Source organism: Mesoplodon mirus (assembly GCF_964341445.2).
Source record: "Mesoplodon mirus genome assembly, chromosome: 6".
Lineage (NCBI taxonomy): Eukaryota > Metazoa > Chordata > Mammalia > Artiodactyla > Ziphiidae > Mesoplodon > Mesoplodon mirus.
In genome coordinates, this window is record NC_138982.1 from 62,744,308 (window position 1) to 62,761,297 (window position 16,990).

A 16,990-nucleotide genomic window follows, 5' to 3' on the forward strand; every position below is an offset into this window, starting at 1 on the left:
ATCCAATGAAATAAAATCACCATCCTAAAGAGATATTCTTCTCCACATTATCCCTGACCTCCAGTATCATTGTCCTCTCTCACCAAATGCACATACTCTAATATATTTCAATTCTGTCCTTGGGTATATATCCATCCTCATAAAATATTTAGTGTTGTGTTTGTTTATAGGAATGTATATTTTTATTTTCATAACTGCTATAACTCTTTAGATTTTATTTATTCCTTGCTCTTTAAATGTACATAGTTATTAAAGTACATGTATATTTACATTTGTAAATGCTTTTCCTTAGAATTCCCTAACCGAGCAGCAATTTGAGATTTTTGTATTTTTTTCTACTTTATTTCTATTTTTCTAAATTTTAACATATCTCCATCCTAATTTTAACTTCCGCTTTAATCATACTGAAACTCCTTTGGTCCCAGGCCACTTGACATGCTTTTCTTTCCTTTCCATCCTTTTCATCTTCCTAAAATCCCTTTTCCTTTCCTGTGTGCTTGAAAACTCTCTTCCAAATACTGTTTCTTTAACTTTTGACATTGCCTACATTATTAGTAAGTTAGTTAAATAAATGAAGTAAATTAAAACTTAAATTGACTTAAAACACACACACACACACACACATACACACACACATATACACTCGTTAATTTACAGAACCAGAGTCTTAAAGAGAAGGCAGGTAGATGATTAAAGCAAGGACAAATTGTTTTGCTAAAATCCTGGCTTTGCTCTGTCCCCAGCATGTTTGCTACATCCTGAGACTGGACCCTTCATAACTGCAACAGCTATTTGGGCTATGCTTCCTCATGCATAGCTGTGAGCAAGGGAACCTGTCTTCCTCGGGTTGTATTTTAATGGTAAGGAAGCTTCTTTCCATGAAGACTGTATCAAATTCTTCTCAGGTTAACTGACCAAATTTGCTTAGGCTTGCCCTTTTGTATGTCAGAAACTTGCAAGGGGGAATGCGTTTACCAGGATTAGATTAGACTGTTTTGAACACATCAATCAGTTTCCCTTGAAACACATGGGTTGAGATCTTGAGGAAGCATATGTGCATCAATCAGGTTTCTCTTACAAAAGGAGAAAGCAACATTTATACACTGAGAAGAAGCAACATGGATACCAAACAGACTCACTCCTTACCCTGTTTAGTAAAAGTAAATAAATGTTCCTATCTCAGACTTACACAGCACAATAAATATAAACATGCATATGGGTATCATATGTTTCATTGTGGAAGATCAATACTTTTAAAAACTGGATGAATATTAAAGAGTTAACTTTATTAGATTTAGCTTCCTCATCATTAAAGAAGGGACATGATGTTAATCGCCTCCCTGCACGGTTGTAGTTTTTAGCACCATTATTAGCACATCATACTTGGTATCGTCCTAAGCCTGGGTTGATTATTCAACAGTGCTATTATTAATAACTCTCCATTCGAGATGAGCATGAGCTCTGCAGTTTACCATTTTCTAGTATGATTTAAGTTATAACATTTGGCTAAAGTCAAAGTTTACAAAAAACAGCCTCTTTCACTCTTGTTAAAAAATTATATTATAATTGCAGTTGTTTTTGAAACACACGTTTACACACACACAAACACATACACACACTCCCATACACACCCTCAGTGTAGAGATTCTCAATTGCAGGTGAGATAGTATCAGGATTTCTTTTCAGAGATATTTAGGAACACCCATCTATTACCTTAATGTATATTTAATGTTTTTCATTCTCAGATATCCTTCCTGTCTTAGTACACTCAAACTTGCCTATTTATCTTCTTTTGATCTTTCACACTTTAACACGAATGTCTTTTCAGCAGAGACAGCTTCATTGGCCCACCCCTCCAATACTAGGACCGTGCTTTAAACAGATACCTAGGACCATGTCCTTTGTATTCATAATTCAGAAGATTTATTAAGTAATAAATTATACATTTATTTGTAATGATTTGATTGTCATGTTATTTTCAACAACACTCTTTTTGGATTTTGTTCATAATATTATTCATTTCCTACCACACATTCAATAAATATTTGTTAAATATGGTGTACTGGGTAAGACTCTCTGGAGGCTGTTAATTTATGAGTGTTCTGTGTGGCCTGGGGGAAAAAGTCAGTATTCTAAATGGATATCAATCTCAGGCTATAACCTCAGGTATTACAAATGTAACTTCACTTTTCTATTAAAGAACTTAATTTATAAATGAGCTTTATTACATTACATGATAGAGAAACATTATTCAATCAATAATGAAAATCTCAACCCATTATGTGTTTCCCCAGTCAAAACAGGGCTCTTTCACCCCATAGTGAGTTCTATTATCTGGGGCTTAGGTAGTAACCTACTTGGAGGGTGAGATTATAAGTTCTTTGGGTATAGTCACCTCACCTCACTGGCATCTGCTGAGTCATCTCCATCCTCACCAAGTCTCACAGAGTCAGACCATATAAAGTGTTGTTGAGGCCTCCTTCTCCCAATCACAAGACTTCTCTAAACCTGGTTGTCAACACCATGTCCACACCTTTCTTGGGCACAACTGAAACATAATGTTACTCATACTGGTACATAAAAACCTAACAACACTTTCTCAGGCCCCTCTGACTAAAGAGCTCTTGCTAGTGTTTCTATCCTATGACGTCTGAACTATGCTGGATGCCATAAATGCAATGAGGTGTGCCAACTTCTCAGGCAACATAAAGAAAGCAAGGCTACATTAACAGTGTCAGTTAGAAAGGTCTGATTGATAAAGAAGAATCATATGACCCAAAATAAAAATACTTACATACTCATAGTCTATTGCAGGAAAAAATACAATATGATGACAGCATTAAAGTAAGGATATGTATCACAGATGAAGGATGCCTCATAGGAAAGTGTCCAAAGAAGCCAGGTGTGAGCCACAATTGCCCTGCTTCTGTAGGGTTTATCAAACAGATTTTCCCTCTCAGATCGGGACCATTATATGTATACAAAATACCTCAGAAACAGAACCCAAAATGGGGACTCCCTTGAGGTTTCTGATGGTTATGTAAGCATATTCTACCTAATCAGACCCAACTGCAAATTGTCCCAGAAACCTCACAGATAGCAGGTGCAAATCATCAATCTCACTGTTATCAATAGAAGAATGCTGACAAGCTGATACAAACCATCTCCAAACTCCATAGACCTATGGCTACCAACCAACACTATTTAATCAATATGTTTCATGCCTCGATCAGCATTCAGTGCCCTGCAGGTAATTCAGCAGAGAAGGCCAATTTCAGGGTGGAATTAAACTCAGCACAAAGGAAGAGCCTGGATTTATTTGAGCAATGTCTTCCAAAATATATTTACACCTAGATTATTTCTCTCCTTTTATCCTCCAACAACAGTCTATAAATATTTAAATCATTTGGAACTGCACCAGTGTTCTGGCAGGAAAAGAAGGCACATTCAAATACAGCAATTAAGGAGACTTCAATAAAGAGACATTTTCAAATGGCGGCTGGTTTGACCAATACAGGATGTTGCTATTCCCAGAACTAAAAACAATGGTAAAATATTAGCAGCCCTAGGTCAGAGTAACCAAGGAAATAATACCGTCTGGAAATAAGAAAAAGTAACTGTATGGAAAGGATACCTGATGGAAGGTCCAAGAGCTGTGCACTTCAGATACTGGATGCAGCCAACCAAAGTTGATCAATACCAATATGTCTCTAGGGGAATGGAGAATACATACCCTGGCTGTATTCTCTTCCTTGACTCTGATACTCTTCCAGAGGGCAGGGGAAGTCATTGATACATTCAATACTGTGCAGAGTCAGAGACACACAGCACGCGAAGAATATGAAGAATGCATCTGGAGAGGCAAGAGGAGAATATCCATTATGGTGTCAGGGAAAGTTAAAAACCTGGCTCTTGGGGGCTTCCCTGGTGGTGCAGTGGTTGAGAGTTCGCCTGCCGATGCAAGGGACAGGGGTTTGTGCCCAGGTCTGGGAGGATCCCACATGCCTCAGAGCAGCTAGGCCCTTGAGCCATGGCCACTGAGCCTGCGTGTCCGGAGCCTGTGCTCCACAATAGGAGAGGCCATAACAGTGAGAGGCCTGTGTATCAAAAAAAAAAAACAAAAAAACTGGCTGTTATGTCATGGTGTATTTTTGAATATCCATAGTATCCATGGAATATAATTTATGCTCGACTACCCTCAAGGATTGTAAAGTAACATTGCAGGACAAAACAACATGAAACCATAGGCATTTCATACTCAGAATCATTTTTTTTTCTTTTAATTGGGGAGATTTTATTTATTTATTTATTTATTTATTAATTATTAACATCTTTATTGGAGTTTAACTGCTTTACAATGTTGTGTTAGAGTCTGCTGTATAACAAAGTGAATCAGCTATATGTACACATATATCTCCATATTCCCTGGCTCTTCCATCTACCTCCCACCCTCCTTATCCCACCCCTCTAGGTGGTCACAAAGCACCGAGCTGAACTCCCTGTGCTATGTGGCTGCTTCCCACTACCTATCTATTTTACATTTGGTAGTGTATATATATTTATGCCATTCTCTCACTTTGTCTCAGCTTACCATTCCCCCTCCCCGTGTCCTCAAGTCCATTCTCCATGTCTGCATCTTTATTCCTGTCCTGCCCCTAGGTTCTTCATAACCATTTTTTTTTTTAGATTCCATATGTATGTGTTAGCATACAGTACTTGTTTTTGTCTTTCTACCTTACTTCACTCTGTATGACAGACTCTAGGTCCATCCACCTTACTAAAAATAAATCAATTTCGTTTCTTTTTATGGCTGAGTAATATTCCATTGTATATATGTGCCACATCTTCTTTATCCATTCATCTCGCACTGGACACTTATGTTGCTTCCATGTCCTGGCTATTGTAAATAGAGCTGCACTGAACATTGTGGTACATGACTCATTTTGAATTATGGTTTTCTCAGGGTATATGCCCAGTAGTGGGATTGCTTTGTCATATGGTAGTTCTATTTTCAGTTTTTTAAGGAACCTCCATACTGTTCTCCATAGTGGCTGTATCAATTTACATTCCCACCAACAGTGCAAGATGGTTCCCTTTGCTCCACACCTTCTCCAGCATTTATTGTTTGTAGATTTTTTGATGATGGTCATTCTGACTGGTGTGAGGTGATACCTCACTGTAGTTTTGATTTGCATTTCTTTAATGATTAGTGATGTTGAGCATCCATTCATGTGCTTGTTGGCAATCTGTATATCTTCCTTGGGGAAATGTCCATTGATTTCTTCTGTACTTTTTTGGATTGGATTGTTTGTTTTGTTGATATTGAGCTGCATGAGCTGCTTGTATATTTTGGTGATTAACCCTTTGTCAGTTGCTTCATTTGCAAATATTTTCTCCCATTCTGAGGGTTGTCTTTTGGTCTTGTTTATGGTTTCCTTTGCTGTGCAAAAGCTTTTAAGTTTCATTAGGTCCCATTTGTTTATTTTTGTTTTTATTTCCATTTCTCTAGGAGGTGGGTCAAAAAGGATCTTGCTGTGATTTATGTCAAAGAGTGTTCTGCCTATATTTTCCTCTAAGAGTTTGATAGTGTCTGGCCTTACACTTATGTCTTTAATCCATTTTGAGTTTATTATTTTATATGGTGTTAGGGAGTGTTCTAATTTCATTCTTTTACATGTAGCTTTCCAGTTTTCCCCGCACCAGTTACTGAAGAGGCTGTTTTTTCTCCATTGTATATTCTTGCATCCTTTATCAAAGATAAGGTGACCATATTGTGTGGGTTTAACTCTGGGTTTTCTATCCTGTTCCATTGATCTATAGTTCTATTTATGTGCCAGCATCATACTGTCTTGATTACTGTAGCTTTGTAGTATAGTCTGAAGCCAGGGAGCCTGATTCGTATAGCTCCAATTTCTTTCTCAAGATTGCTTTGGCTATTCTGGGTCTTTTGTGTTTCCATAAAAACTGTGAATTTTTTTTGTTCTAGTTCTGTGAAAAATGCTATTTGTATTTTGATAGGGATTGCACTGGAACTGTAGATTGCTTTGGGAAGTATAGTCATATTCACAATGTTGATTCTTCCAATTCAAGAACATGGTATATCTCTCCATCCCTTTGTATCATCTTTAATTACTTTCCTCAGTGTCTTATAGTTTTCTGCATACAGGTCTTTCATCTCCTTACATAGGATTATTCCTGGGTATTTAATCTTTTTGCTGTAATGGTAAATGGGATTGTTTCATTCATTTCTCTTTCAGAATTTTCATTATTATCATATACAACTGCACGAGATTTCTGTGCATTAATTTTGTAACCTGCTACTTTACCACATTCATTGATTAGCTCTAGTAGTTTTCTGGTAGCATATTTAGGATTCTCTATGTATAGTATCATGTAATCTGAAAACAGAGACAGTTTTACTTCTTCTTTTCTGATTTGGATTCCTTTTATTCCTTTTTCTTCTCTGATACTTGTGGCTAAAACTTCCAAAACTATGTTTAGTAATAGTGGTGAGAGTGGGGAACCTTGTCTTGTTCCTGATCTTAGTGGAAATGGTTGCAGTTTTCACCATTGAGAACGATGTTGGCTGTGGGTTTGTCATATATGGTCTTTATTATGTTGAAGTAAGTTCCCCCTATGCCCACTTTCTGGAGGGTTTTTATCATAAATTGGTATTGAATTTTGTCAAAAGCTTTTTCTGCATCCACTGAGATGATCATATGGTGTTTCTCCTTCAATTTTTTAATATGGTTTATCACATGGGTTGATTTGTGTATATTTAAGAATCCTTGCATTCCTGAAATAAACCCCACTTGATCATGGTGTATGATCCTTTTAATGTGCTGTTGGATTCTGTTTGCTAGTATTTTGTCGAGGATTTTTACATCTATATTCATCAATGATATTGGCCTGTAGTTTTCTTTTTTGTGACGTCTTTGTCTGATTTTTGTATCAGAGTGTTGTTGGCCTTGTAGAATGAGTTTGGGAGTGTTCCTCCCTCTGCTATATTTTGGAAGAGTTTGAGAGTGATAGGTGTTAGCTCGTCTCTAGTGTTTGATAGAAATCGCCTGTGAAGCCATCTGGTCCTGGATGTTTTTGTTGGAAGATTTTTAATCACAGTTTCAGTTTCAGTGCTTATGATTGGTCTGTTTATATTTCCTATTTCTTCCTGGTTCAGTCTCAGAAGGTTCTGCTTTTTAAGAATTTGTCTATTTCTCCCATGTTGTCCATTTTACTGGCATATAGTTGCTTGTGGTAATCTCTCGTGAACCTTTGTATTTCTGCAGTGTCAGTTGTTACTTCTCCTTTTCCTTTCTAATTCTATTGACTTGAGTCTTTTCCCTTTTTTCTTGATGAGACTGGCTAATGGTTTATCAATTTTTTTATCTTCTCAAAGAACCAGCTTTTATTTTTATTGATCTTTGCTATCATTTCCTTCATTTCTTTTTCATTTATTTCTGATCTGATCTTTATGATTTCTTTCCTGCTGCTAACTTTGGGGTGTGTTTGTCTCTCTTTCTCTAATTGCTTTAGGTGTAAGGCTAGGTTGTTTATTTGAGATGTTTGTTGTTTCTTGAGGTAAGATTGTATTGCTGTAAACTTCCCTCTTAGAACTGCTTTTGCTGCATCCTTTAGGTTTTGGGTTGTTGTGTTTTCATTGTCATTTGTTTCTAGGTATTTTTTTGATTTCCTCTTTGATTTCTTCAGTGATCTCTTGGTTATTTGGTAGTGTATTGTTTAGCCTCCATGTGTTTGTAATTTTTACAGTTTTTTTTTTCCTGTAATTGATATCTAGTCTTGTAGCACTATGGTCAGAAATGATACTTGATATGATTTCAATTTTCTTTAATTTACCAAGGATTTATTTGTTACCCAAGATATGATCTATCCTGGAGCATGTTCCATGAGCACTTGCGAAGAATGTGTATTCTGTTTTTTTGTATGGGATGTCCTATAAATAGCAATTAAGTCCATCTTGTTTAATGTGTCATTTAAAGCTTGTGTTTCCTTATGTATTTTCATTTTTGATGATCTGTCCATTGGTGAAAATGGGGTGTTAAAATCCCCTACTATTATTGTGTTACTCTTGATTTCCCCTTTTATGGCTGTTGGCATTTGCCTTATGTATTGAGGTGCTCCTATGTTGTATGCATAAATATTTACAATTGTTATATTTTCTTGGATTGATCCAATGATCATTATGTAATGTCCTTCTTTGCCTCTTGTAATAGTCTTTATTTTAGTCTATTTTGTTTGATATGAGAATTGGCTCTCCAGCTTTCTTTTGACTTCCATTTGCATGGAATATCTTTTTCCATCCCCTCACTTTCAGTCTGTATGTGTCCCTTGGTCTGAAGTGGTCTTGTAGACAGCATATATATATGTGGTTCTTGTTTTTGTATCCATTTACAGTTAAGGTAACTATCAATATCTATGTTCCTATTACCATTTTCTTAATTGTTTGGGTTTATTTTTGTAGGTCTTTTCCTTCTTTTGTGTTTCTTACCTAGAGAAGTTCCGTTAGCATTTGTTGTAAAGCTGGTTTGGTGGTGCCGAATTCTCTTAGCTTTTGCTTGTCTGTAAATATTTTAATTTATCTTTCAAATCTGAATAAGATCCTTGCTGGATAGAATAATCATGGTTGTAGTTTTTTCCCTTTCATCACTTTAAATATGTCCAGCCACTCCCCTCTGGCATACAGAGTTTCTGCTTAAAGATCAGCTGTTAAACTTATGGGTTCTTTCCAACTCCAATGTTGAGTGGAGTTGGGTCTTAACTTTGAGATGGAGAACTCTGGGAGAGCTTTTGCTGATTGATATTATATGGGGCCGGGAGGTCTCTGGTGGTCCAATGTCTTGAACTCAGCTCTCCCACCTCAGAGCCTCAGGCCTGACCCCTGGCTGTAGCACCAAGGCCCTGTCAGCCACACGGCCAGGTACGTTGGGAGTTTCTTGTCTTTTGAGAAGTCTCAGGTCTTCTTTCAGTGTTGTTCTGTAATTTTCCACATATATATGTATTTTTGATGTATTTGTCCATTGGAAGGGAGTTGTTCTCCACGTCTTACTCCTCCACCAACTTGAAGGTCCTTCCCTATAACATCTGAGAATCAGGTGTTCTGGCCTGGGTGATCTGGCTTTGTGTGTCTCTGTGAAACCAGCCTCGCTGCATCATGCTCCATCAGATGAATTTTTAATAACCCAAGGGGCACTGCTGAGGTCCCAACACATCTTTAACCTGATGCTGTTTTCAAACTCATAAACTCAACATATTGAGAGGCCACCCAGAAAGTATTCATATTCTTAATTTTCTTTATTAGCAGTATATATGAAAACAAGGTTCTCTTTTTTTCACAGCTCTCCCAGGAATCATGAACTGAAGTGTGAGAAAGACAATTATGTAGAGCTGTGATGGAAATTATCAACTAAAGCAGTGCCATTCGAATTGAACTCTGGATACAAATGCTGGTCCAGGAACCATTTGATTCTGGTCTTTAGATGGCTTGCATGAAATAGATTTTTGGTTAATTATAATAAGGTAGAATGGAGGAGACTCCTTGCCTGACAGCTGTTTTCCAACAGCCAGATGAAGAGACACATAAGGCGGGGTCCTGAACAAAGGAGCTCCTGTCTTCGTGAAGTTTGGGGACCTCTTTGGGTGGGTGGGAGTTTCTCACCCTCCTCCCCTTCTCGCCCATTCCCAGCAACCGGAGAGGTAATCACAGAAGGGACCAGAGAGTTGGCGGCAGGGAAGAGGGCAGCAGCTGTTGCAGCCCCCTCTGGCTGTGGTGTGGTGACTCCCGCATAATCATTTTCTCTTCTGTTTTTTTAGGGTGGAATTCCGTCCTGCATGTAGTGATAAATTGGCTGGGGAAAAGGCTATGGGGCAAAAAGTAATTACCAAAAGCATAAAAGACATTGTGTTAATATACTAAAGTATCATTTACTACTATGGTTATAAATCCTTTGATTTCTATTATCTCATTTTAATTGATAATAAGGTATTTATATCTTTAAATAATGTTTTGATATTTATATATTTATCAATATATTTAAGCTAATCTTTTCTATAGTTGGACAAATAAGGATATTTAGGCTCCAAGAAATTAAACCACTCTTCTAAAGTCAAACATATAGTGGTTGCTTAGTCATACCTAGAATCCACACCTAGTTCTCTGATTCATTTTTCTTTCTACTATAAATCTGACTATATAAATCACTTATTTGATGTAGTATAATAAATAAATAAGCAAACAAAAATTGGCCATACCATTTCTTCTAAATTTCAACATGACACTGGGGCACAAATATTAGAAAAAAAATACAAAAGTTATGCATTTTGAAAAATGAACTCAATTAGACAACAACATAATAGAGTATACTGCACTGTGACTATTTACATATTGGGATAATATTAAGAGTCAGAGATTGAATATTTTAACAGCATTCCAAATGCTACAAATTAAAATATATATAGTTACCATCTCATTTTATGAATTAGATTTTTATAGAAATTACAAAATGAGATATTTCAGACATGAAACTTATTGATTAACATGCCCAAATAAAAATCTATAATTTTTTTGAAATTAATGTTTAAAGTCCATCACAGGTAAGTGTTACATTGTTATTTCCTGGAAAACTTTTGAGTAGTCAACTATACCTATATGGTACTAAAATGAATTTTCACGATTTAAATTGCAATGACTAATCCAAAAGCTGAATTATTGGGTGTGATGACAAATTTTCTATGTCAACTTGGCTAGGTACCTAGATAGCTGGTCAAATATTATTCTAGAAGTCTATCAATATGTTTTCTACTTTCTTGTCCAGGTTCACCATTAACCACTATTTCCTGTTCCAGGGCCTCTAGGTAAATAACCCAATGAAGTTTGTATTCATTGGTTCCTAAACATTTCATTCTTTATGCTTCTTAGTCTTAGCTAACTCTCCTCTCTCCTTGTCTTCAATGATTTTTCAGCACCCTTTCCTTCCACTCTAGAAAAATCATTGTTTATTCTTTAATAGACTGCCCAAAATTGCACTCTGTTAAGTCTTCTTTAACTTTTCCAGACAAATTTGTCATTTCCTTCTCTGTGCTCCCACTGTATTACTCACACTTGACATGTACTATTAAATATTTCTGATATTCAAAAGCATAAACAATAATTTGAGAGAATCATGCTCACACAAGCTATTGTAAGAAACAAAATATTATCAGTAAAATAGAGGCCACCTTCTTCTCAGAGTTAACGATTATCTTAATATTGGTATTTGTTGTTTTTATAGATATTTTATGTTTTTATTACATTTTATATCCTTAAATATATAGAGATATACAAATATATAATATATATATATATTATTTGCATGTCTTAAAGTTTTAAATTAATATTCTCTATGTATGTATTAATATGTATGTATTAATATATATAATATATGTGTATGTACGTGTGTTTGTGTGTTCTTTCTTCTACAACTGACTTTTTTGGAAAAGAGGTTCAATAAATTTGTGGTGTATATATTTATGAGGAAATTTGTGGTATCTTTGTATGGCATAGATGTAACTTATTTAATTGTTATCCTGATAACAGCCATTTTGGATGTCTGTAATTTTTTTTGCTGTTACAAAATCTGTTGCTCCAACATCTTTGTACATATATGTGCATTACTTTCTCTAGGCCTCACACTAAGAAGTGGAATTGTTAGCATCTAGGACATGCATATTTTACCTTAATTTTTATATACTGCCAAGTTGTTTTCCAAGGAGGTGTTCCAATTTTATCCAACTAACAATGCATAAAAGTTCCCATGGCTCCATATGTTTGCCATCATTCGGTGTTGCTAGATATTTTATTTTTCATAATTTAATGGATGTGACATAGTATCTCACTGTGCTTTTAATTTATTTTCCACTAACTGCATATCCTCTTGGTCATTTATTGTTTTCTCTTCTGTAAATTGTCCATTCATTTTTTTTTCTTCCAGTTTACAAGACATCTTTTCTGTAGCCTGTGATAGCCTCAAGGACAGAGGCAATGTATTATTCATTTTTCCACCCTGGCATTTTATGATGCTCAATTAAATGTTTGATGATTGAAAATCATAAGTTCCTGATAGGGGCTAGTGCAGGCTAGGCTTTTGGTATCTTTTTCATGTGATAGCCACTACATAAGTTCTTACATTTATGTTTCCAGTCAGGGTACAGTTTCCTGTTGTGCTTTGAATTTGATGTGCTTGGTTAAAAAAGTTAATTCAAAAAATATTCTAGTGGAGGAGAATGATACATTTACTAAAAATGCTGCACATGGCTTCCTCTGCTTCACTTAATTATAGCAATTTTAAGTAGTGAAATCCTGTGGTGGAAAATACTTTTTAAAAGTCTGTCTTTATTTTTGTAGTCTTAAGTATATGGCTGGGAATTCATAAGGCATAACATTTATGAAAGTCATAGTGGAAATGTTTTCCTTTGTTTTCTTTTGAATGTTGCTGCAAATAAATTGTATGTTAGCTGATGCCTGTAAGTATTTAGATTTTATAATAATGCTGTAGTTTAAATAGAATTTGTTCCAAATGATTTTGAGCTTCATATGAACACACTGTCCAATATTTTTCTGTCTATGCCAATTATTATACTTAACAATTATTGGGCTTCTGTAATGTACTGTTTGAAAAATATAAATTATATAAAGCATTTAGTAGAGATAATTCACATTGTAGAATTTAGAATGTAAAGATGTTCAAATTGCTACATACAAGGCAACGAAATTTTGACATATTAACTGTTGTGACCTTCCTTTTTATTTAGGAGGTATTTGGAAAATTCTGTGTTCACTTCTTTCATATAAAAAATGTGACTCTAGGGGGCTTCCCTGGTGGTGCAGTGGTTGAGAGTCCGCCTGCCGATGCGGGGGACACAGGTTCGTGCCCTGGTCCGGGAGGATCCCACATGCCGCAGAGCGGCTGGGCCCGTGAGCCATGGCCGCTGAGCCTGTGAGTCCGGAGGCCTGTGCTCCACAACGGGAGAGGCCACAACAGTGAGAGGCCTGCGTACCGCCAAAAAAAAAAGAAAAAAAAAATGTGACTCTTCAGAACAAAAACATTGAAATGGTTGGCTTTTGATTTTGAAAGCTAAGGTCTAGGGACATGCAAAAAAAAAAAAAAAAGGGGGTCAGTAAAATGATGACAAAGTTTGCTTTTCCTAACATTGAGTAATACCACAAATTAGTTTGACAGGGAGGAGGGAGAATATAAAGTAACAAGAGCAATAGAATAGATATAGTATAGATATCTGAATAGAGGGTCTCTGAATTGCAGGGTACTCTGGAATGAGGCTGAAAGGCCCATAATACTGTATGAAGGAGTTCAGATTTATACCATAAGGAATGACAAGGCATTGCAAAATATTAAATATGGGAGTAGCAGGATTAGATTTGCATTATACAATAATTAATATGACTGAAGAGTGAAAGATAGAGGAGGGAGTGGTTAAAAGTAGGGGCACTTAGACGTCAATGGCAGGTCTTAAGGAGAAATGGAAACTGAATAATTGATATACAATTGGGAAAGGGAAGAATAAAATCTAGAGTCGTTTTCCCAGATGAATTGAGAGGGCTTAAGAGTAAGAGTAAAAATAGCTAACATTTATATTGTGGTTGCAATATGCTAAATAGTAGCTAAGCAATAGTGGCTAGTAAATGCTTAACCACCAGCTCTCTTGAACCAGGGCTGGGTCAGGGGAGGGCCCTGATTTGTAGTTTGTCCATTGTTTTGGTGTAAATACCCCCAGTATGACGAACTTCAACCTACCAATAAAATATCACTCAATAGCAGTTGGTCAGAGATGTGAAAAATCTGCTCTCACAAGCTGCTGTGAGTTGGCTCCAATATGCCACTAAAATTTTTTTGACATGTGTTAACTTATAATCCTCATGACATGTCTAAGTCAGGGTTTCTTAACCTCGATACCGTTCACATTTTGAACAAGATAGTTGTTTGCTGCAGGGTGCTGTCCTGCAAGTTGTTGAATGTCTAATATCATCCTGGCTTCTACCCGCTAGATGCCAGTAGTACATCCCCCACACTAGTTGTGACAACCAAAAATGTCTCCAGTCATTGTCAAGTGTTCTCTAGGGGGGAAAAAAATCAACTCCAGTTGAGAATGACCACTTTAAGGCATATAATTTTCTTCTTCTTTTCCATCTTCTTTTCTTCCTCCACTTCTTCCTGATACTTTATTTTCCTCTACTTCTTTTTATCTTTGCAAATGAAGAAATTGAAACTTAGAAAAGTTAGATACATTTCCTGTTGGACCATTCAATATATAAGCTGATAGTCTGACCCCAAAGCAGATAGATGGAAGGACAGATAGATATATAGAGACATAGACATAAATATGTAATCTCAATGCTATAATTATTGGATAGGAATTATCACAAGTCAACCAGTCCTTACACTGACACCCATTTTGCATGGTCATTAATTTCATCCTTCGTTTAATAGAGAGTTTCTGCTTGTAGAATAAAACAATATATTAAAATTAATAAATGATTAACATTATTTTAAGATAAAATTTTTTTGTGATTGTTCATAATCATATCTCTGTGACTCAGTTTATTTTTTGTGAAAATGGGATAGTAATATATCTACATCAAGAACTGTGATGCAAAAAGTAAAATAAGAGAAAGACAACTACTATATGATATCCCTTATATGTGGAATCTAAAATAGCTGAACTCACAGATATGGAGACTAGAATGGTGGTTACCAGGGGCTGGAGGGCGGAGAAAATGGGAGACATTAGTCAAAGAGAACAAGTGTCAAGTTATAAAATGAATAAGTTCTGGGGAATCTAATGTACAGCATAGTGATTATAGTCAATAATAATGTATTATACACTTGCAAGTTGCCAGCAGAGTAGTTACATCAGTACCTGTTTTCACTAACTGAAAGAAATCTGAAGAGGATTTCCACTTAAGAAAAAAGCCATTACTGTACTAATACAGATATTTTGGACAAGCAAATTGGCATGACTGGAACTTTTGGAAAGCAGGGGAACACCCTTTGCTTTAGGCCATTTCGGCTTAGGAAAGGTTTCAAAGGAATACTCGACTTTCAGAAAGCATGGAAAACCTGTGTTAGCTAACATTATGGTAGTAATCATTTTGCAATATATAAGTGTATCAAATCAACAGCTTGCATACATTAAATTCACACAGTATTATATTTCAATTATATCTCAAAAAAAAAAAACAGGGAAAAAAACGGCTTGTTATGCATATTAACTAAGAGACCTACCCTGCTTAGAATAGTACCTGGCACATAATTATCTATGAATGAGTCTTAGTATAAAACAAACAAACAAATAAAAACAATGCAGAGAGATACTATTAAAGAGTAGCAATGGTTTGCATGTTTTCAGTTTTATCAGATGTTAGGAAAGTTTCAGGTACAAATTTGGGGAATCATTGGTTTCTAAATCTACAAGATAAGCAACAAGACCTTGCTCTAAGCACATCACAAATGTTTTAAGAAAATGTTATGACATAAATTGTCCTACATGTATAATATATTATATGTCCTCTAAGACACATAATGTTATGGATATGCATACCTAAAAGTTTGGATTGGTAGTTTATCAAAAGAAGAAGAGGAAGCAGTAGGAGGAGAAAAGGGAGAAGAAAGAAGAGGAAAGAGAGAGAAAAAAATTATTTGGAAAATTTGTCTACTTCAGTGTCATTTTTTTTTCAAAATTTTTAATTATTTTGGAGTATGTTCAGAGGTCAGTAGGAAACTCACCATAAGTCGAAAGAACAAGAAGCCTGGGAATCAACTTAGGAAATTATTCTGAACACATGTGCCAGTACATGGTTTAACTCTCAGTAAGCAGAAAAAGTCTAAAGCAATTTAGTACAAGTAACATTTTTTATATGTCCCTTTTAGTTTTTGTTTAAATATCTATTGTGCCTTGATTGATAAATGTGATTAAATACAATGCTCTCTAATTTCCCCAACGAAGTTAAGGAGAAACTGGACTGAAGGTACAAAATTCCAAGTCCAGCTGCAAAATTATATTATAAAAGTTTCCATTAAAGGAAAGTGTTTTCAGTCCCCTCCCATCCAGACCTACTGATATCATCTCCATAAAACTTAACATTTCAAAAGCTTTTGTTATATATTTGATTTGTTTTTGGTTATTTGAATGAAATAATTTTTAGATCTTCTAAGGTGAAAATTTTCAAACATATTTTGTATAGTCCTTTTATCTTTATAATATATTATTGTATTGAATACTGCAATATCTCGATCCTGGTGAGTTAGGCAAAACAGGGCTTTCAATCCAATTTTTAGAATAAAGAAATTGAGACTCAGGGAATCTTACATTATAACTTTAGTACACACAGCAGGTAGCTGCCAGAGATAGTAAGAATGTGATCTTCCTATCCTTAGTGACTTAACCAAGCTTGCTTTACATTATAAAAATTCATTCTGATTTCATTTATGAATGTAATTTAGTTCTCTGTGAACCCTGCAGGGGTTCTTTCTTTTCCTCCTGGGTAGTTATAACTCATAATGAGTATGTCATGTTTGCAGATTTCATATTTTAAAAAGTTGAATTAAAATATACTTTCCATTTTAAATTTACTAACTTTTGATATATCTGTCATAATAATTTCCAAAAGTTGTGAGCTTTCAATAATTAAACTATCTAAATAGTTTCCCCACGTTTCCAATTTTGTAACACTCATCCAACACATATCAAATGCTGATTAATGCCAGACTTTGTTTTAGGCATAAGGGATACACTGGAGAATAAGGACTAATCCTCTCCTTTTTGTGGAAATCATGGTAGAGCTGGAGAAGCAAGTAATAATGAGATAAAAAGACATATTTTAAAACAGTGATACATGTTCTGAAGAAAAGTTAGGAAGGGAAAGTGGTAGGGTATTTTATTATAAGATACAAAGTAACATGATACCCCTAGAATATTACCC